This window comes from Palaemon carinicauda, chromosome 13 (genome assembly GCF_036898095.1).
Source record: "Palaemon carinicauda isolate YSFRI2023 chromosome 13, ASM3689809v2, whole genome shotgun sequence".
NCBI lineage: Eukaryota > Metazoa > Arthropoda > Malacostraca > Decapoda > Palaemonidae > Palaemon > Palaemon carinicauda.
This window is the reverse complement of record NC_090737.1, coordinates 39,448,078-39,471,887: the sequence shown is the minus strand read 5'-3', so window position 1 is coordinate 39,471,887 and position 23,810 is coordinate 39,448,078. Positions and strand designations below refer to the sequence as shown.

The window sequence follows — 23,810 nt, the reverse complement described above, 5'->3', positions numbered from 1 at the left end:
GAATAATTTTCATTATTCTACTGTCTTAGGGTAGAGTTCTCTTGCTTGAGGGTACACTATTCTATTCTATTTCTCCTCTTCTTTTTTTTAAGTTTTCATATTTTATATAAGAAAGATTTATTTTAATGTTGTTACTGTCCCTAAACTATTCTTAATTGTTCATAACTTCTCTTGTAATTTATTTATTTCCTTATTTCTTTTCCTCACTGAGCTATTTTTCCCTGTTGGTGCCCTTGGCCTTGTAGCTTCCTGCTTTTTCAACTACGATTGTATCTTAGCTTATAATAATAATAATAATAATAATTATCATTATTATTATTATTCTGCTCACATAAAATATGATTCGAACAACAATCTCCTTCGTTTTTATCACATAAAGACTTCGTTTTATACAACATTCAACCTGTTATTATAAAAACAACATGCTCCGCCCACAAGCATCGTGATTGGCCGCCCCTCGAACGGACGCTCCTCTCTTCTGGTAAGCGGTATATGGATGTGCTGCACACGCCATTTGAGTAGGTTACTATTATAGTATTAGCAACAAACAGCAAATGCAGCCGTTTCTAGTCCGCTGCAGGACAAATGCTTCAGGTTTGGCCATTTCACCATCACGCTGGCCATTGCGGATTGGTGATGGTGGGAGACCTGTCTGACTGCTCACAGCAAACTAATCTAGTATGGTTGGCCCTCAGTAGCGCAGCTTTCCACTGCAAGACAAAGGCCTCAGACATGACCTTATTCATGTCTTGGCTTTGTTCAATTCATCACCACGCTGGACACTACTAATTTATGATGGCAGGAAACATTTGTCTGCCTGCTCACAGCGAACCAACCTAGTATGGATGGCCCTGAGTAGTACAGCTTTCTACTGCAGGATAAAGGTCTCAGACATAACCTTATTCATGCCTGAGGTTTGGCCGTTTCATCACCACGCTGGCCACTACGGATTGGTGAGGGTGGGAGACTTGTCTGACCCCCTCAAAGCACACCAACCTAGAATGGATGGCCCTGAATAGTGCAGCTTTCTACTGCAGGACAAAAGCCTCAGACATGTCCTTATTCGTCCATTGGGTTTGCCCATTTCATCACCACGCTAACCACTACGGATTGGTGAGGGTGGGAGACGTTTGTCTGACCACTCACAGCAAACCAATCTAGTATGGGTGGCCCAGACTAAAGCAGAATGATACCCTGTAGGTCCTCATAAGCCCTTCTATAAATTGGCCAATAAACCAATAATAAGTAAAGTCGGACACAGGAAATGCTGGCACAGGATCCAGCCCCAAGCCCACCACCTCTGTAATCTCCCCTCACACTAGCAGTTTCCTGTCTCTGATCAGAAGAATAATTTGTTACTCTGCTGTTTAAGCGCATTATATTTATATTCACAGAGAGAGAGAGAGAGAGAGAGAGAGAGAGAGAGAGAGAGAGAGAGAGAGACGCCTTCTGAGTAGGTGTATGAAGTGTCTCTTAACATGAGAGCCTTGTCCAAGTTTCATCAGTTAAAGTGAATGTGGCTGAGCGTTATAATGTTTTTATATTCGCAAACATCAAGTGTTAAGATAAACACCTTTGTAGATAGAGGAGCAGACGCACCCACGCACACACACATATATATACATATATATATATATATATATATATATATATATATATATATATATATATATATATATATATACATATACGTATATATATATATATATATATATATATATATATATATATATATATATATATAATGTAATATCCCTTTCTGTGTGGGGGTACCTTAACGAGGTGGAAGCAATAATAGTCAGGGCCACCCATACTATAGTTGGCTTGCTTCGAGTGATCAGAAGAAAAGTCTCCCACCATGCATGACCAATCCGGAGTTGGCCAGCGTGGTGACGAAAACTGGCTAAACCGTAAACAAGAATCAGGAAATGTTTGAGGCCTTTCTCCTACAGCTGATATATATATATATATATATATATATATATATATATATATATATATATATGTATATATATATATATATATATATATATATATATATATATATATATATATATACTGTATATATATACATACATATATATATATATATATATGGAATCGATGTAATTTGGTCAAAATATGCTTTCTTCAATTCTATTCGTTTCTTAAGGCTATCATTAAAAATATTGCGATGTAATGTTAGTTTTGAAGAAATCTTGGATCTTCACTGGAGAGAGAGAGAGAGAGAGAGAGAGAGAGAGAGAGAGAGAGAGAGAGAGAGAGAGAGAGCTTCCATTTGGTTTATTGCAGTATACGAAATAACCTGACTAACATGAAGGCAATTAAGTGTTTTTGCATATGCAAATAGTATGTCAAGTGATATGCTTTAACAAAATATCCAAAAAACAAAAATTCTTAAGTAACAAAATGCTTAAAGAAACTATCTAAAAGACAAATATACTTAAAAAGTGAAAAATGCCTAAAGAAAATATCTAAAAGACAAAAATACTAAAACAAAGTAAAAAATGCCTAAAGAAAATATCTACAAGACAAATATATTTAAAAAGTGAAAAATGCCTAAAGAAAATATCTAAAAGATAAATATACCTGAAAAGTAAAAAATACACAAAGAAAATATCAAAACGATAAAATACTCGAAATGTAAAAAATGCCTAAAGAAAATATCTAGAAGACAAATATACTTTAAAAGTAAAAAGTACCTAAAGAAAATATTCAAAAAACAAAAATACTTAAAAGGTAAAAAATGTCTAAAGAAAATTTCTAAGAGACATGGATACTTGAAAAGTAAACAATTCCTAAAGAGATATCCAAAAGATAAAAATACTTAGAAAATAAAAAAAAATGCCTAGAGAAAATATCTAAAAGACAAAAATACTTAAAATGTGAAAATTGCCTACAGAAAATATCTAAAAGACAAAAATGCTTAAAAAGTAAAACATGTCTAAAGCAAATATCTAAAAGACAAAAATATCTAAAAGGTAAAAATGCCTAATGAAAATATCTAAAAGACAAAAATACTTAAAAGTAAACAATCCCAATGAAAATATCTTCAAGACAAAATTACTCTAAAAGTAAAAAATGCCTAAAGAAAATATCTAAAAGACAACTATAATAAAAAATTTAAAAAAAATGCCTAAAGAAAACATCTTCAAGACAAAATTACTTAAAAAGTAAAAAATGCCTTATGAAAATATCTAAAAGACAAAAATGTTTAAAAGTAAAACAATTCCAAAAGAAAATTAAAAGACAAAAATACTTGAACAGTGAAAAATACCTAGAGAAAATATCTAAAAGACAAAAATACTTAAACAGTGAAAAATACCAAAAGAAAATATCTAGAAGACAAAAATGCTTAAAAAGTAAAAATCCTCTACAAAAATTATCTAAAAGCCAAAAATACTTTAGAAGTAAAAAATACCTAAAGAAAATATCTAAAAGAAAAAACTTAAAATGCAAAAAATACCTAAAGAAAATATCTAAAAGACCAAATACTTGAAACGTAAAAAATGCCTAAAATATTTGAAAGACAAAAATACGTAACAAGTAAAAAAAGTTTCAAGAAAATATCTAAAAGACCAAAATACTTAAAAGATAAAAAAATGCCTAAAGAAAATATCTAAAAGACAAAAATACTTAAAAAGTAAAAAAAATACCTAATGAAAATATATAAAAGACAAATACTTAAAAAGTGAAAAATGCCTAAAGAAAATATACAAAAGAATACTTAAGAAATAAAAATGCCTAAAGAAAATATCTAAAAAACAAAAATGCTTAAAAAGTAAAAAATACCTAAAGAAAATATTTAAGACAAAAATACTTATAAGGAAAAAACACCTAAAGAAAATAACGAAAAGCCGAAAATACTTAAAAGTAAAACATGCCTAAAGAAAATATCTAAAACAAAAATGTCTAATGGATATTTTACAACATTTATTAGAAGAAAGTATATAAAAGTTCTAACATTTTACAGCATTTATTAAAAAAATATATGTACAGTCGGACACAGGAATCCCCGGTACACTTTGTTCTGAAGAAGTGCACCTCTCTTTAGCCCTGTCCACCACCTCCGCCATCTCTCCCTTCCCTATCTGTTTGGTCAATCTCCGTACAGTAAGGGTGTGACAGGGTGCAATATCTCAGAGCGAGGTGTGCTTGGTATTTATGTGTCCATCTGTACATATGCGATATAATGGTTAACATGCAATGTGCTAATTCAAATAATTACTTTAATTGTTCATTGGTTATCTTGTAGTTTATTTATTTCCTTTCCTCATTGGAATATTTTTTCCAGTTGGCGCCCTTGGGCTTATAGCAACATGCTTTTCCAACTAGGATTGTAGCTTAGCTAATAATAATGAGAAAAGCACTCTGAGAACGCAAACCTCCGCTACGGCAGTTTATTTCTCGAAACCAGCTTGCCTTTCCCAGTCAATTTAGACCGTAAGCATATTTGAAGACTGACAACCATGTGCGAACTTTGGATTAAGGTTAGGGGTAATTCGGTAACATCTGATATAGAAATTTCAAAATCGAACCACTTCTACATCTCAACATAACATATAGCCTCTGAAAGTTTCACTACTCTAAGCGTAAAATTGTGGCTAGGAAGTTATTCACAGACAAAAGGGGGAGAAAACATAACCTCCTCCCATTTTCGTTGTCGGGGGGTAATAACAATAGTTTGGTCAGCAACTTATCCACACTCCTTGAGTATAGCCATATGGCACAAAAGCCACCCTTCCTCCCTGTCTCTCTAAATGTCAAACGGGCTACCATATTCGGAAGTCACTTCCTATGACCTTCCTAATAAAATCAATAAACCACAAAAACACTTATGGTCCCATACACACACCTGATTATCCATGGCACGTTCTTCAACTGCCATCAACAAGTGCGTAGCCTCATTGGATTAAAGAGAGAGAGAGAGAGAGAGAGAGAGAGAGAGAGAGAGAGAAATAAATTAATTTGCACTTAAAGGTTAAAAGGTAGTTCCTGAACGGCAGAGGCAAGGGACAGTAACATGGCTCCATTGAGCAGGGCAATGCCCTAGAGACTGGCCATATATACATATGATTACCGCCCAAGCTCCCTCTACACCCACGCTAGGACCAAGGAGAGCCAAGCAATGGCTGCTGATAACTCAGCAGATAGACCTATAGGTTCCCCCCATCCTTCGCTCACAAGGATGGTGAGGTTGCAGCAACTAAAGAAACTATCAATTTTGAGCTTAACTGGAATCCCCAGTCAGGGACGATACCACATCAGCCAGCAAAACTTATTATTAATGTACTACCAAGTTACCTAACCAGTTCACACTCCAATCAATACGTGTATAGAATTCGCAATAAACAGAGAGAGAGAGAGAGAGAGAGAGAGAGAGAGAGAGAGAGAGAGTGTGAGAGAGAGAGAGAATATCAATTTGAACTTGATTTTTCAGTAATGCAATACTAAGTACCTAACCAGCTCACCCTTCAATCAATACGTGTATTGAATTTGCAATGGGGAGAGAGAGAGAGAGAGAGAGAGAGAGAGAGAGAGAGAGAGAGAGAGAGAGAGAGAGAGAGAGAGAGTAAATTCCACTTAATTTTTAGCAATGTACTACAAGTACCTAACCGGTTCATACTCCAATCAATATGTTTCTTTTCCTGTGACAAAAAAAAATGCTTTTTTCTTTTTTTTTTAGTTTCACAATGTTACCAAAAAGGAAAGACGATCTTAACTGATAAGTCATTACACCATGTATAATAATGACCTCCAATTATAAAGGAAATTTAACACATGGTGAATTTCGTCTTGTCTGTACTGAAAGGTTTCTCATTTTGCTCGTTTTCAGTTTGAACTGTGGTACAGTCACTCATATAAGTTGGTGGATGTCCGGATGTTTGTGAGAGATTTTTCCACTTCGGCCCTTTCTGGACGGCAGGTGTCTGCAAGGCGTAAGAAAACGCTCAAATAGTCAACTGATGAATATTTGACCAGTTTCGTGCTCCCAGACACCTGTCGTCCAGAAAGGGGTAAAGTGGTAATCTCTTTCAAACAACCGGGCATCCACCAACTTATATGAGTAATTGTACAGTTGGCTTCATTCATTCCGGTACACTTCAGTGGAAGCTCATGAGTAGTCCAGGATTTTTAAGGCCAAAACATCACGAAATTGGACGTAATTGGTACAGATTTATTTTTTTTTTATAGAATGATGTGTCTAACATTCTAGAAAAAAAAAGTCTCAGTATGGGAAAATCCTGGAACTTGAGCAAAGCTAGTATTTTCTCTAGCCACTGCCCAGTATGCTTACAACTACTGACTATATCTTTGGTTGCCTATTATATACATTATTAGTGGTGCCAAAGCAGCTTTTTTCCTTTGTAGTGACACACTATATGCAAAATGTATTGTACATACTCTTTCCCACATAGAATGTCTAGATTTTAATTTATTTCCGAGATTACAATAAAAAATATAGGTATTGAAAGAAAAATCTGTAGGGCTTGTATATACAAAATGCTGTCTTAAAGTTCGAAAAAACATAAATTTCTACCTTTTATAAAAAAAAATAATCAATGCTTTCAATACTTCTAAACTGATATTAACAAAATTAAATGTATTTTGATAAATTCCATTAAGATGAAAAATATAAGTTAATACTTATCAAACACATCCTAACATTTTACAGTACAATTCCACACCTTGTACAAATATCTGTGCTTTGATGAAGTAAAACGTACAGTAGTTTTAAATGACTTTACTAGAAATAAACTAGATACTAAAAACTTTTGACCATCAAAAGATACATCATAACAATTGGTGATCCAAACATAAGAAGATCACTCATTAATCTATTAATGATTTACATTGCTTCTCAGTATGCTAGTCACAAATTTACATTTCATATTATGTTGGTACTGTAAATAACATTTACAGCAAAGGTTACTGAAAGATGTTTTATGTTTATCAAAAATACAGAAACTATTACAATGTAAGAACAAGAAAATTCTTTCATCCACACAGATCAGAATTAAAAATAAAAATTAGAATGACAGTATGACTGACATCTGTGACTTTTCCTTTTACACAGTACATTCATCACTGTCATCTCTATCATCATCTTCCCAAATGTCATATAAGGAGTTGGAGCATCCTGACCCACGACACTGGCCACATGCATGGGAACATTCAAAGTTATTTTTATGGTAACAACATTTATTTGACCCACAATCTGTCATACAGTTACATCTGATTATAGACAACAGTGATGCTGGGGCAGGTTGTATATCTGTCATTACTAGAAGAAAGCTCCCATGCTTCTATAATTTTCTGCTTCTCATCCCCTGATCTATTACTGCGAAACTCCAATATGATATTCTCCGCTATGCGTCTCATTGTTGCTACGTTTTCCTCCCTGTTAATAGTTGTTATAATAATATTGTCTCCAAAATGCTCTCTCATTTTCCTTTTCATGTGTTTGTGACTGTATGGGCCTACTCCACATCCCTCAAGGAATTCAGACATTTTGACAATCAAATCATCAAGTGTGGTCTGCTCATTATCATTCTCCAACGAGATAGTGGGTGACTTTTAAGAATGCTTCTGTCTGCTCTTCCAGTGATGGACTACCACTGCACTTAGATTTTGAAGGACGTTCTACTTTCTGCTTCTTCTTTGCTGTATCTGCTGGAGAAGCATACTTCTGAGGAACAGCCTTCCCCTGACGAAATGCTACACTGCATTGCTGAGGGTAAATGGCATCAGCAGCTGGAAGGTCATGCACATGCAACAGTCTAGCACACGCACGTCTAGCCCAACCATCATCAGTAAGATGGCATTCTTTTTAAAGAGTTTGTTAGGCACCTTTAGTCACACGAGTGACCTTCAGTCCCTCTCTTCTTTACTTAGTCAGAAATGTAAGTTCCACAAAAAAAGACAGTCCGTCTTGAAGTTTAAAGGCTGTTCTGATGACCTGCATTCAAAACCAACAGTGATGCTTGTATCAGAGGTGTTTCTCTTTGACTTTGCTATATTTATAGGATGACAGTATAAGCGCTGACCATTTTGATGCACTGTTTGGCCTTGCTTTATACTGATGTCATCGTTCATCTGTTGGCTACATAGGTAGATGGCTTTAGCTCTGCTTTCTCGAAGGAGTATTGTTAGCTCCCCATTGTCGAGCTGTTTACAACACAATGCGCATCTATCATCCATCATCATCTTCAGATCCTGTAAAAATTAAAATAGTTTTGATTATAATACTATGCATTGGGAAGTACATAAGAGAAAGCATACTGCTAGGTGCATAACATAAACCATAAGACGTCTGGCAGCTGTATATAGGTAACACTGTGTTCAGCAAAAGGGAAACTGTTGGCAACGCTGTCTGTAAAAGAAAGTCGCCGAACTTGTAAACGTGATCAAAAGCATTTACATAGATCTTACGAAATGCTGGTACGCAAATAACGATATTCTCCTACACACCACTTTGTAAAATGGATGAAAATGCTTTTGATAATGTGTTTACAAGCTCAGCTACTTGTTTTTAAAGTAGAATTACCTACAGTTTATCCCTTTGCTAAACACAGTTACCTGCTGCATTGTACAGCTGTCAGACGTTGTTGTTGTTGCAGATTGCCTGGCGCTTACGGCCAGGCACGGACTCTTGCACACTTGCAGCCTTTAGTAATGAAGTCAACCGTACAATGAATGACCATACAAACATCTATATGAATTATTATTATTATTATTATTATTATTATTATTATTATTACTAGCTAAGCTACAACCCTAGTAGGAAAAGCAGGATGCTATAAGCCCAAGGGCTCCAACAGGGAAAAATAGCCCAGTCAGGAGAGAAAATAAGGAAATAAATAAACTATATGAGAAGCAATGAACAAATAAAATAAGATATTTTAAGAACAGTGACACTATTAAATAGACCTTTAATATGTAAACTATAAAAAGAGACATGTCAGCCTGTTCAACGTAAAAACATTTGCTGCAACTTTGAACTTTTGAAGTTCTGCCGATTCAACTGCCAGATTAGGAAGATCATTCCACAACTTGGTCACAGCTGGAATAAAACTTCTAGAGTACTGTGCAGTACTGAGCCGCATGGTGGAGAAGCCCTTACTATTAGGATTAACCCAATTAAATTGTTGAAAAGAGTCTAAAGAAGGAGAGTAAAATCGAGGTTGATAATAGGAGTTAAAAAATAATAGACTAGAGGGGCACTCAGTAGAGCGCAGACCTTCGCCGCGGCAGCTTATCTCTTGACCTTGACCTTTGACCTTAGCATGTGTTAATCAGCGTGGATTTTCACACACTCAAATATGAACCAAGTTTGAAGTCTCTGTGACAACGATGTCCAAACCTATGGCTGATTAAGTGAATTGGACATTTGCTTGACCTTTGACCTTGACCTTCCAAAATCTAATTATTTCCAGCTTTTTACATAATAGTTGATCCCTGCAAGTTTCATTATACTATGATCAAAAGTGTGGCCAGGAAGGTCTTCACAAACAAACACACACATACACAAACAGGGGCGAAAACATAACCTCCTTCCAACTTCGTTGGCGGAGGTAATTATGGCCTTCAAAGAAAAATACGGAGATGGTTGCCAAGATAAAGGCAATTAGATAGGCTATTCTTGGAACGGGAAGGGGGACAGGGTAAACAAATCCAAGAGAGAAATGATAGTCTCGAATCAACATCACCATCATAATCTTCTACGTCTATTGACGAAAAGGGCCTCGGTAGATTTCGCTTATCCAAATACAGTTGTGAGTTATCTTTTACCGAATGCGATAACTATACAGTATAGCTGTGGAATGATCTTCCTAATGGTGTAGTTGAATCCGTGGAACTTCAAAAGTTCAAACTTGAAGAGAATGTTTTATATTGAACAGGCTGATTTAAGTCTTGCTTGAGGGTATACTCGGGCACATTATTCTATCTTGTTTCTCTTTCTCTTGTTTTGTTAAATTTTTATAGTTTATATAGGAAATATTTTTTTAGAAGATGTTACTGTTTTTAAAATATTTTATTTTTCCTTGTTTCTTTTCCTCACTTGGCTATTTTACCCGTTGGAGCCCCTGGGCTTATAGCATCCTGGTTTTCCAACTAAGGTTGTAGCCTAGCAAGTAATAATAATAATAATAATATAAATGAAAGATATATTTTAATTTTGTTAGCGTTCTTAGAATATTTTATTTTAATTGATCATTATTTCTCTTGTAGTTTATTTATTTCCTAATTTCCTTTCCTTAACTATACAGTATAGCTGTGGAATGATCTTCCTAATTGGGTAGTTGGATCTATGAAACTTCTAAAAGTTCAAACTTGCAGCGAATATTTTTTTTTTTTTCAACAGTCTGATTGAAGTCTTTTTATAGTTTATATATGAAAGATATATTCTACTTTTGTTACTGTCCTTAAAATATTTTATTTCAATTGTTCATTATTTCTTTTGTAGTTTATTTATTTCTTTTCATCAATGGGGATTTTTTTCCCTGTTGGAGACACTGGCTTATAGCATCCTAGTTTTCCAACTAGGGTTGTAGTTTAAGTATTTATAATAATAAAACGTAAACAAATGCAAGCCTCAATAGGCAAATCATTCCTATCTCAAATCAACAAATTTCAGATACACAAAAAATTCCGTTGGCATCCATTGCATGTGTTCCTATCCAGGCGAACGAACGAACGAACACATCCGTTTTCGTAACGCATTCAAATAATGGATGGAAATTACTGGAGTGATTGATGTAACCTTTAAACAGGAATGAATTGTTCAGTGGTATTTCATTAGTCATTTTTACGTTTCGCCTTTAGTTTAATCTTTCCTTAATTGCTCAGAGAAATTTTACGGATTTACATTGAATTAAGAGGGTTTGATTTAACTCTCTGATGTACTATTTGTTACGTGGTGTTAGATATACTGTATACCTCCTTTTACTTTCTCGGATTCTTGATATTTTGCAGTGTACTAATAACGGCTGATGATGATATACTGTATACAGTACTGTATATATATATATATATATATATATATATATATATATATCATCAGCCGTGACTAATCCACTGCAGGACAAAGGCCTCGGACATGTCCTTCCACAATCCACTGCAGGACAAGGGCCTCACACATGTCCTTCCACTTGCATCTGTTTATGGTCTTTTTTTGCCAGTCTATCCCTGCAAGTTTTCTTGGTTCGTTCATCCATCCTGTTCTGCTCCTTGTCCTTCTTCATTTGCAATCTCTAGGGACCCTGTTATTCTTGATGTCCATCTCTTGTCTTTCACTCTCTATAGATATCCTGCCCATGTCCATTTCGTTTTCTCACATGTTAGAATATCCTATACTTTAGTTTGCCGTCGTATCCATGTTGCTCGTTTTGTCAATTAGTATGGGTTTCTCTCTCTCTCTCTCTCTCTCTCTCTCTCTCTCTCTCTCTCTCTCTCTCTGTATATATATATATATACAATATATATACATATCCATATTATATATACATATATACACAGTATATATATATGTATATACATACATATATATATGTGTATATACATACACTCATATATATATATATATATATATATATATAGACACACACACACACACACACATATATATATATATATATATACACACACAAGGCTCTAATTGTGAACCAACCCTGTTGGCAGCTCCCCAACCTCTCCCAATATTATTTACCTGTTAACAAAAAAGAAAAAAAATATATTATTTACCTATCAACAAAAAACATCTAATGCACAGACAAAGGTCGAAGGTTGAAACATTCACGCTGTCACAAAGAGGAATAAATCCTTGAAATTCTAAAAGCAATTTTCTAGAACAAAGATCTGATAATCTCACGATGACGTCACAAAATGGTTGTATTTTATCGGTTGCGTTTCCTTAAGAGATATCGTCAACTGTAGGGATTCCCGTCCTTTTTGTTCTTCGGTACCCCTTGACATTTTATATACAGTACGTACTATTAATATTGAGGATAAAATGAGGAAAAAATAAATTGATATTGTAATATTTTATTAGTAGATTTCATTACAGATATTCTCATGTACTGCGCAGTACTGGCAATTTTCTCAGATACAACGTAAACCCCCCCCCCCCCCCCCGGAAGTAAAAATGTGGCTTACTAACTGGATTCGGTAACCCTTTGGATTTCTTATAGATTATATGTACCCCATAAAATTGGGGATAAAAATGAGAAAAGGGGAAATTGATATTGCAATATTTCATTATCCAATATCACTGCAGATTACTTTCATGTACTGTGCAGTACTGGCTATTGAAATTCAATAGCCAGTACTGCACAGTACATAAAGGTAATCTGCAATGATATTGAATAATGAAATATTGCAATGTCAATTTCCCCATTTCTCATTTGTATCCTCAATTTGGGTCTGATAGAATAGCCGCTATTCTATCTGACCCAACGTACAGTACACCCCTCCCTGAAGAGTAAAAATTTACCACTGAATTCGATACCACCTTTAACATTTTTATATACAGTACTCCTAAATTTGAGGATAGAAATGATAAAAAAATGAAATCAATATTGTAATATAGTTTTATTATTCAATATACTGCAGAATACCTTATGTATCGCCCCGTGCTGGTTGACCCTTTCTGAGTGGGGATACATTAACGTCATGAAAGGGTTTATGTATTGCTCTGATCAGCAAAGCTGTACTAGCCTGGGCCATCCATACTAGGATGGTTTCCTGCAATCGATCAGACAGAAATCGACAACTATCTCCAATCCGCAGTGGCCGGCGTGATGAAAATGGCCGAACCCCAGACATAACTAAAGACATGTCTCAGGCATTTGTCTGGCAGTTGACTAGAAACAGCTGATTTTGTCGTTACTGTTGTTGAAAAAAATTGCCATAAAAAATAAATATCTCCTAGTCATTTTGACGAGGTGTTCTGGCACGCTAAATAAACTTCAAGGCAGACTGGTGTATCTGGTACAGTGGTAGCCTTTCTGAGTCTTTCCCTTCCTGTGTTTAGGCGTTAAAATGAACTGTCTCCACTTTCTTCTGTCCTGCACTACTTTTATTAGGTGAAAGTAGCTTTATAAATGAAAAAAAACATCCTTTTGAATTACATCAAAGAGTTGTGGTGGCTTATTGGAAACATCCCTGCTTGGTGCTCTGTTGGACTGGGGTTCGAGTCCCGCCCAAAACTCGATAGTTTCTTGTAGTGCCTTTAAGGTCACCATCCTTGTGAACTAAGGATGTGAGATTTGGGGGAGCCTGTAGAGCAACATACTGAGTCATCAGTAACCATTGGCGGGCACTCCCTGGTCCTAGCATGGGTAGAGAGGGGGCTTGGGCGCTGATCCTATGTATATATGGTCAGTCTCTCTGGCATTGTCACTATCATTTGTCTCTGCCATTCAGGAGCGGCTTTTAAACCTTTAAACAGGGCAGTAAAATTTTTGCATAAAATACAAAATCCTCTGCTCAAGACCATGATTCATACTGGTAAAATGCAGCTTTAAACTATAAAGATAAAAAAGAAGAATATTTATCTTCACAATCAGACAGATGAATCGGTGGAACTTCAAACGTTCATACTTGCAGTGAATGTTTTTATGTTGAACAAACTGACAAGAGTCTGTCTCCAGTTTATATATGACAGATCTATCCTAATGCTGCTATTGATCTTAAGATATATCGTATTCTTTATTCATTACTTCTCATATTCAGTTTATTTCCTTCCCTTGGGCTTATGGCATCCTGGTTTTTCAACTAGGACTGTAGCTTAACTAGTATTAATAATAATAATAATAATAATAATAATAATAATAATAATAATAATAATAATAATAATAATAATATCCTCAGAATCAGTTCTACAGAACAATGATCTTGCAAAAAAAAAAAAAAAAAAAAAAAAAAAAAAAAAAAAAAAAACACACAAGAATTATAACCGTATCCAAAATGTACATAAGAAAAATCGTACAAAAAGTAATTGAATCTGGAATATCATCTAGCCTAAGGTATTTTGTTCTGTTATAAAATATAGCCCGGAATAGACCTGCACAAGGTGTGCTTGCAACTTAGTCGTCTGTGCAATATCGAATGGTGGATCATTTTATTGTTCCTCTCCCTATTGGAAACCTCCCTGCCCTGGGATCTGTTGGATGAAAGTTCGAGACCCGCTCATTACAATTGAAATAGATCTTGAGAATGCCTTTCTAAACATGAGTTAAATCTTCACTGGACCTCAATTAAATCACGCCATATGGCTCTTTCCTGTGCCATCTCTCTAAGCTCAACCCAATTCTCAGATCCAACCTCCCTCTGCATTGTCATCAGCCATGTTTCTCTTGGTCTACCACGTCCTCTCCTGCTCAGCGGCTTTCATTCAGGTACATCCTGGACTAACTCATTCTCCCTTCGTAACACATGCCCATTCATCTCCATCTTGATAATCTAACCATATCGCAAATTTCCGCATTTGTTGCCGATTACTTAACGAAAAAAGAAGCCTTTTGTTTAATTGCATGGGAAAAACAAAACACTAAAACATTAACGTTGGGATTATTGTCCAAGCACAGCAACTGAGCGAACAAAACAGCTGGGCCGAATAATAGGATGAACACTTGTGTTATCAGCAAACCATATGTGTGGAACAACAGATTTCTTCCACAAAAACACTTCCACATTTTCGAGGAGAAAGTGCGTCTTGAAGAAACCAACTTTAAACTTAAGAAATCTTTATACTCAATAAGGGACAAGCAGGCTAATCCCCCAGCAAGACTATAGCGTCAGTCTGTAGTATACGGTACTATGCGTCGCAGAACACCCAGTTCCCCATCCATCCATTCAGGGATCCCTATTATTATTATTATTATTATTATTATTATTATCAATAGCTAAACTACAACCCTGGTTGAAAAAAGGGCCCCAAAAGGAAAAATAACCCAGTGAGGAAAGGAAATAAAGAAACAATATTGTGCCTGAGTATACCCTCAAGCAAGAGAACTCTAACACAAGACAGTGGAAGACCATGGCGGAGAAAACTATTTCTAAAGAACATAATACTTAGAACTCTATTAATAAAATCAAACGATCTCCGATGATAAAATCAGAATTCAATAATTGCCTTGGCACTAAACACGTTAAGTATAAACAAGTGTTTCTCTGAAGAGCTCTGATGAAGGTACCACACGAAAAGAGAGAAACAAAAAAAGCAACAACATCAGAACTGTATGTGATGGAAACTTAATCAAAGATATAATGCCTTGTTAGAGAAGTGCATTTTGGTAGTTAACACATTAACAAGATGAGGAAACTCCGTTGGAAAGAAAAAATTATATCACGAAATATTTTTAACTGAACTATCTTAAGGGCTGTTTTCCTGTCCTATCACGCAGAGGAGCCTTACGCCTTACAAGACATACAAGATCAGTTTATTGTAAACATTCTTAAGTATTTTGCACATCACATAGCATCTTCTGCTGTTAATGTGCTTTTTTTCCATTTCGATGGGGGTAAACACGGTTGCCTTCTTTTTGAAGGACTATGGTTTGTCTTTGTCTTTGGGGTAGACTGTAGTCCCGATCTTCTGCCCTGCCTGACATCGCATAGACCCCAGTAGCGTATGTTAATGGGTGTTTATTGTCAAATCTACGTTATCAAAGCATCTAGAGAACAAGAAAGTCTTCATTTACTTCTTGAAAGTCTTAACGTCAGCAGTCTTTCGGATGTTTAGTAATACCATGCGATATATGATCCCTAATCATGAGTTTGATGAAAGGAAACTAGATGGTCAGTAACTGCTTAAGGTCTAAAATGCAATACAGTACCAGAAAGCTAAACAACAATAATCACAATTCATCATCGTCATCATCTCCTATGCTCATTGACGCAAAGGGCCTCAGAGGATTCTTTGGCTAGATTCATCAAAGGATAACCAGTTCCTTGTGATGCGCAGTGCCTATCCAACTAAGGCAAGTGACCCATGCCGTTCCATACCAATTCCAGTAAGATCATCTGCCAGGCATCAGGAGTGAAAGCCCAAAAAGACATTGTCTATCGCCTTAGACCCAATACATCACCCTGCTGCCAGTGACTTCATCGAAATTTTTATTTTTAGGGGGGTATTTCCTCCACACACAAAGTTCTCGTTACTCCACCAAGTTGCTCATCCGCTTATATAACCGTTGGCGAACATGGATTGCTAAGATATAGTGTCTAGCAAAATTATGGTTTCGATACTAACTACAATAAAAACTCATTCAACGTGCAAACATTACAAACATCTATTAATCCAAAATTTCTGTAAATAATAAAAAATAATTTATTGTCATTTGTTTTCGATTTTATATTAAATACGCTGTTTGCTATTGGAATATTTCGCCATACTCTAATAAAAAATCATGCTCATGTCTAAAGCATTTTACCAAACAATTTAATCTATTTTCCTCACACTATCCCGCTATCATATTACCATAGAGGTACTTTCAAACATTATTTTGAGTGGTTTATGCAAGCTGGCGTCGCAATATGAATATCAACCTAAATATGAAATATATGACGATTAAATTTTAAATTTATTCAAATAACCAAAAATAAACGATGAAAAGTACCTGATATGATTCACGGAAATTGGGCAATTTGGCCCAAAATGGCACCAGAGGTTGAACAGCCTAGGCTGACCTAACTGGACCAGAGGTTGAACAGCCTAGGCTGACCTAACTGGACCAGAGGTTGAACAGCCTAGGCTGACCTAACTGGTTCAGAGGTTGAACAGCCTATGCTAACCTAACTGGACACGAGGTTGAACAGCCTAGGCTGACCTAACTGGTTCAGAGGTTGAACAGGCTGGGCTAACCTAACTGGACCAGAGGTTGAACAGCCTAGGCTAACCTAACTGGACCAAAGATTGAACAGCTTAGGCTGACCTAACTGGACCAGAGGTTGAACAGCCTATGCTAATCTAACTGGACCAGAGGTTGAACAGCCTATGCTATCCTAACTGAAGCAGAGGTTGAACAGCCTATGCTAACCTAACTGGACCAAAGGTTGAACAGATTAGGCTGACCTAACTGGACCAGAGGTTGAAAAGCCTATGCTAATCTAACTGGACCAGAGATTGAACAGCCTATGCTAACCTAACTGGATCTAGAGGTTGAAAAGCCTAGGCTAACCTAACTGGATCAGAGGTTGAACAGCTTAGGCTGACCTAACTGGACCAGGTGTTGAAAAGCCTAGGGTAACCTAACTGGATCAGAGATTGAACAACCTACGCTAACCTAACTGAGCCAAAGGTTGAAAAGCCTAGGCTTAGAACCTAACACTGGACAAGGGGTTGAAACGCCTCACCTAACCTAACTTGATGGAATAAAGGAAAAGGTAAGGAGGTAGAGTAGGGGGTAAAAAAGTTGATGTAAGTTGGTCTAAATGGAGGCTACAAATGTCCTTTACTAATGCCTACAGAGTACTGTATGAGATGAGTTGATGTCACCAAGCCCCTACGAAAGCTGTGACACTCATAAACTTTGCCCATGATTAAACTAAGTGGCTATTCTATTTATTCATTTTGAGAAATTTACTTTTCAAAAACAATAGGTTTCATTAAAATAAATAATGAATCATTTAAAAGAACTTCGCTGAATATAAACCAAATGGATATATCTTGCAGTCACCTTTCAAAGTTAGAAAGAGCTAAGGGAAAATACCTGAATTCAGCTTTACATGTCTGATTCTTCTTTTAACATATGTCTTTTTTTTACTATTTGCTTCAGAACAAATGAAAACGCTAACAACAATCACAATACTGTCGTTAAAAAACAAAAGAAACTATTCAGGGATGATTCATATTTCTCGTGATAAAGAGCTTTGTGTTACACAAGTGACCATGCATATCTAATGACCTCAAGGAAAGCAGGTTCGTGTTACAAGTCACGGAAAGTTTTTACATTCACGTGTAGTTCGTTGATTATCCCTATGTAGACTAAGGGGTATGGTAGCCTATTGAAGCCGTCCATGCCTGGCGATCCGTTAAACGTGGGTTCGAGACCCAATCAAGCTCGATAGTTTGTTGTAGTGTCTGCAACCTCACTATCCTTGTGAACCAGGGATGGGGGTGGGGGGGGGGGGTGGCGTTGGGGAGTCTGTAGCTCTACCTGCTGATTAATCAACAGCCATTGCCTGGCCTTCCCTAGTCCGTGGGTTACTGATACGTATATATTTTCAGTCCCTATGGAATTGTCAAGGTCTCCTACACCTGCCATTCAGACTGGGAGGTTTCAATTGGCTAAATCCTGCTGCAGAGCCATTTGTAAACATTAAGATATTGCACCATAACCAACGTTTGGAAGAGACTCTTCAGCTATGATAGGCAGCACTTCTAGGAGAGCGATACTCCATAGTCTTGGGTAGTGCCGTACCCTCTACACCATGGTCTTTCACTGTCTTGGGTTAGTATTCTCGTGCTTGAGGGTACACTCGGGCACACTATTCTATCTTATTTCTCTTTCTCATATTTTTTTTTGAAGTTTTTATAGTTTACTATGAAAAATTTATTCCAATGTTGTTACTATTAAGACATTTCATTTTAATTGTCCATTACTTCTCTTATACTTTAACTATTTCATTATTTCCATTCTTCACTGGGCTAATTTTCCTGTTGGAGCCCTTGACCTTATAGCATCCTACTTTTCCAACTAAGGTTATGGCTTATCTTGTAGTAATAATAATAATAAGACATTGGATCATAACATAGAGGTTTTGACAATGCTGAACTTATAAAAATACGAACAAAATCGACAAGAAGGCGGGCTACACATCAGTATTCTCGGAGAACTCACCCATGCAGTATTAAAACACAGCTGTAGCCACATCGTCAATACCACAATGAAAACAAATTTAAAGGTTAAAAGGTCGCTCGTGAATGGCAGGAGCGGGAGACAGTGACACTGCCCTATCGAACAGGGCAATGTCCTAGACACTGACCATATATACATGATCAGCGCCCAAGCCCCCTCTCCCTCTAAGCTAGGACCAAGAAGGGCCAGGCAATGGCTGCTGATGACTCAGCAGATAGTCCTATAGGCTTCCCCAAACTCCCCATCCTTAGCTCGCAAGGATGGTGAAGTTGCAGCAATTAAAGAAACTAACGAATTTGAGCGCGACTAGAACCGCAGTCAGGCGTTCACCAGTCAGGGACGTTACCACATCGGCCGCCACAATAAAAACTGATTGAAAAGCTATTTCTTTTTAAATGAAACACTTTCTTTTAGCGCTTTCTTCTGTGCTCCCATTAGTCCAGGAACTTTGGACATTTTTTAATCAAAAGTGGGAATAAATTGATAACAAGCTGATTGTTTCAGAAATGACTTTTAATATAGTTTCAAATAACATAGTAAAAGTCCCACAAAATCCCAAAACAGGAACCTTTCTAAAAATCAATATGTCTGTCAACTTGTATGTTCCTCTTTCGAACAAACAAAAATTTGTATTGGGAGGAAACAACTATTCATGATCATGTTCAATGTGGGTAATATATTCAAATTCGTCCTTTTTAATCATTCATAATTAGCTTATGGAGAATCTATCGATTATTCTTGAACATCAGCTGAAATTATTTGCATCAAAACTCTAATATACAAAAAATAAGAAAAAAAATAAAATATTTCATGAAGAATTGCCTGGTAGTTCACTATTTTAAATGTATATTAAATGCTTGTAGATACATGACTAGATATATGTACATAATGGTAACTTGGCATTATTGTAGAAAAAGCACAAGAATACACGATTTGATAATATACTAGTGTAAAGAAAATTAACGGAAATAATGATATAGTTCATTGCTACACAATGGAAACTAAGTTCCAATGTATTGGAAATAACAAAACATTAACATATTACTGCTCATATGTATGTAATTAAATCTAACTAGTCTAGTTTGCAATCTAAAGTTCAAATTTTGGTATTATGAAGTACCTTGATACCAAGTATCTACATGAAGACTTCTCCAGTATACATTTCTATCCCTTAATACCTTAGTACATACTCCAGTAAACATTTCTACATTATACCTAAATATCTTAGTACATATATCTCAACATGCACCATAATGCATATACACATGAATAAAAGAGGCAATATTTCAGATATTTCACTTAAATGCCATTATAAATATTTACATTGGAGCACATGAAATCATAGCACTGGCCACACATAACAGAGCATTCCAGTCCTGCTCTGCGACAGCCACTTGATCGCCAACATACACTTTTGCAGCCTCACGATATCATTTGAACACATTGTCAGGCACAACTGGTTTATTAGTCTCTATTGGGATGAGTATGGGTCTCAAACTAACTTCCCATCCTTACTCCATGGGATCTAATTTGTTACCAAGCCAGAGCTGTACAGTGAGATATGCTCTGTAACAGTGGAACTTCGAAGCTGCTGCTGGTGGAGGCAGTGATTCTAGTTTAAACACTGATGTGATTGATGCTTTACTGACTGATCGATTGTAGAGTATATACCGCTATTCATCGAGTAATTTTACTCTGGGTGAAGAGCCATATAATGTAAGCAAGAACTTTTCCCCTGCAAAGGCCACTTCTTCTCTGGCACTGTCCGGTGACTTGAGCTCATCTAAGTAACCACAGTCTTCTCGAGAGCATATGTCCAGACATTTGACTTTCCCCTTCATGTAAATTGAGGAAGTCGTATCACAGCCACTTATGGCATGTATGAACAAAAGATGCTGTTTTATAGCTGCATGACTGGCTTGCAGATCTTGAATCCTGAACACTTGTGGTGGGTTAGCACTGCAAAGCATATAAATGTTTGCACCAAGAGGTGCCTGGGAAATTAGCATCCCCAATATATCTGTATCTGTAGCTACAACAATCACAGGTTTCTAATGGTCACATAATGCCAGTGCTGTTGATATGATCAGTGAGTCTGCATCACCTCTATGTTGTGCAACATTAATCCTGTTGCCTTCTAGATTATCCATTAGAAACTTGATGAGTCGGAACTCGTTTCTGGCACTATGCAGAAAGGCTTTCTGGGGCGTAGTTACCTTCATGGTCCTCTCAAAGATGATGTCACTCGATGCCAGATGAGATTCCCGACACTGCCTCTCTGCATCCTTTGTTGTCATCATATCACTATAACCATCAAATACAACATGTGAGCCTGATCCGTAATGATTTCTGACATATGACACATATGTGTCTAGCACTTGCTGATAGGTGACATCCTTTGGCCAAGAGATAAGGTGCAGAAGATGTCCCCCATCAATGACAAATTGTGCTGGGTCTGCATGACCTTATAATGCTGTGTGCAACTGCAGTACTTCGACGTTCATTTGGCTCATTAATACTTGATTTTCCTGCAATGATACCAAGTAGTAATCGATCCAGGGATTTTGGTACCATTGACTTGGCACAATTGAGGTCGCTCATATCTGGGTATTCAGAACATTCATACACCTCTCTACGGATCTCATTACGAATGATAGAGGCTGCCATATCAATGATAGTATCAGTATCATTTGTTACAGAAGATGAATAACTTTTCTCTCAGGTACCCATCATAAGTTTGTGTTTATGATCACAGAAACTTATAACGTTGGTTTTACCTTGTACCTGTGTCACAATAACATCATCAAAAAAATCCCAAAGTTTCTGTTGCAGCCAACTTTGTGAATACCCCTCCCCTCCCCCGCCACAATATCCTTTATATAATTCAAACAGTTCAGTCAACGAATATTGACAGTCATCCGTTTTAATTAAGTAGTGGCACAAATGTTCAAAAGCCTTACACTTTTCCCGATTTGCTGGACGGCCAACAGCACAAGTGTTTTCATTACGTAAGGAATGCTCACTGTAAAACCGTTGTGCAAAACATCTATGGTAATTTTCCTCAGCTGCTACTAGATCTGATGACAACTGAATTCGCAGTTTAACACCTGTCGCCCATTCAACACCCCTCTCATCCGCTTTCTTCAATACATTTTTTAAATATTCCAGAGTCTCTACTGAGCTCGAAGCAGTTTGTTTCTGATTGTTTTTATCATACATGATTCGCTTACAGCAGTAAAGACAATCCTCTTTGATGTTAAATTTTACATTTTTAGATCGTAGTTTAGCCGGATTTTCTTGGGTATTATCGACTATGTTTTCATTTTTACGGTTTTCTTTCTGAATGGATGAGGGTCTAACATAATTCTTGCTACATGAAATATGCACCTTGATTGGGCAATTAAGTCCTTGCCAATTCAAATGTAATTTGTCTCCTCGAGTTTTACTGCTTTCTACCAGTGAGTGTAATCCTTTAACACCCACAAATGCACTATCGTTCACACCGGTCCTGTTTTCATAGATGATGCATGTATCACTCATGATGAGTTATTCTGAAAATAGAAGGAAATATGAATAGTAAAGTATCAAATATTAAAATGCTTAGTTCACCATCACCACCACCCTCTACCAAATCCCGTCTAAGGCTGAAATTTACAATAAATTAGTCGTTCACTTACAGTATATATCATATTTGTTTGGTATTTCACACTTCAAAACCAAACCTAGAAAAATGATTACTGATAGAAATAATGCTTAATGTTGATCAAATATTGTCAAAATTTGAATCTTGAAGACCATATATATATATATATATATATATATATATATATATATATATATATATATATATATATTACAAAATTTTACTTGACAACAATCAAGCATGTCTGGCCAATCTATTATACGAGAAAAAAAAAATGAGCGGTGGCGGCCATCTTGGATTTCAAGAAGTTCCTGGTTTGGGATTTTGCGGGACTTTTAGTATGTTATATTAAGCTACCTAAAGAGTCATTCCTGAAAGATTCAGCTTGTTATCAATTAATTACCACTAAAATCTAAAGACCCGGAAAGAAACCAATTGATCCTCGGATAAATATCTTCTTTACTATTCCATATTTAGGGTCTCACAGTCTTGAGATAACAAAGCCATTGTAGTATAATTGGGCATGAATTTTATCCTCAGTATAGTGTTTCCTCCTTAAATGCAATGGGCAAATTTATCAAATTTAAAGACCGGGTCTCAGATGATCTTTGTTCGGGTGTCATATACAAATATAAGTGTGAACGCTGTAGCTATCAGAGACCATTCCCACAGTGAGGACCACCCAATGTACAAAGGAGAATTTCTCCATCTTGGCCACTTCGCAGAGTGGTCTCGACCTTGTGATGATGGAGGCAATATTTCAACACCAACTTAAACCAAACCTGGACCAGATAACGTATGAGCTAATTCGTGGTTAAATTTAATTCCTGTTTGTAGCGCTGGCGCTTTGATCTTTTATTGTGTATTTAAATTGATTTCATAGTTTCAAGTTTTTTTTTTTTATTTCACAAAGTTTTAGTGTTCATTTTAAAATTTTCGTTTTAAACATTTATCAAACAATGTTTTAACTTGTACAATGTATTCTATTTTTTTTTCTAGGCACCGATGATGGAAATAGATTTTCCGAAAGCTTAGTAATAAACATGTATCTTGTAACTTTGGTACTATTATTCTTATTGAAAATACGCTTTCCACGGAATAAATCAATAGCCGATATATATATATATATATATATATATGTTTATATGGTTTTATATATATATATATATATATATATATATATATATATATATATAACCATATAAACATATACAAATTATATATTTTCTTTCTCCCAGATTCCCTCGCCAGACCAAGTCCTATTTCTGGAGGGATGAACAACCAGAAATAATAATTTATGAAAG

The 23,810-nt window shown here is 36.1% G+C and overlaps 1 protein-coding gene across 2 annotated transcripts in view; it reads right to left on the bottom strand.

The window, feature by feature from the left end:
- Nucleotides 1-19,361: 19,361 nt before the first annotated feature.
- LOC137652288 (uncharacterized) overlaps nucleotides 19,362-23,810 on the bottom strand; it is a 90,310-nt gene continuing 85,861 nt past the window's right edge. For both annotated transcript variants that reach the window (XM_068385590.1, XM_068385591.1), the window contains one exon: nucleotides 19,362-22,414. The gene's annotated coding sequence lies outside the window, so the exon portion shown is untranslated. The remainder of the gene's footprint in view (nucleotides 22,415-23,810) is intronic.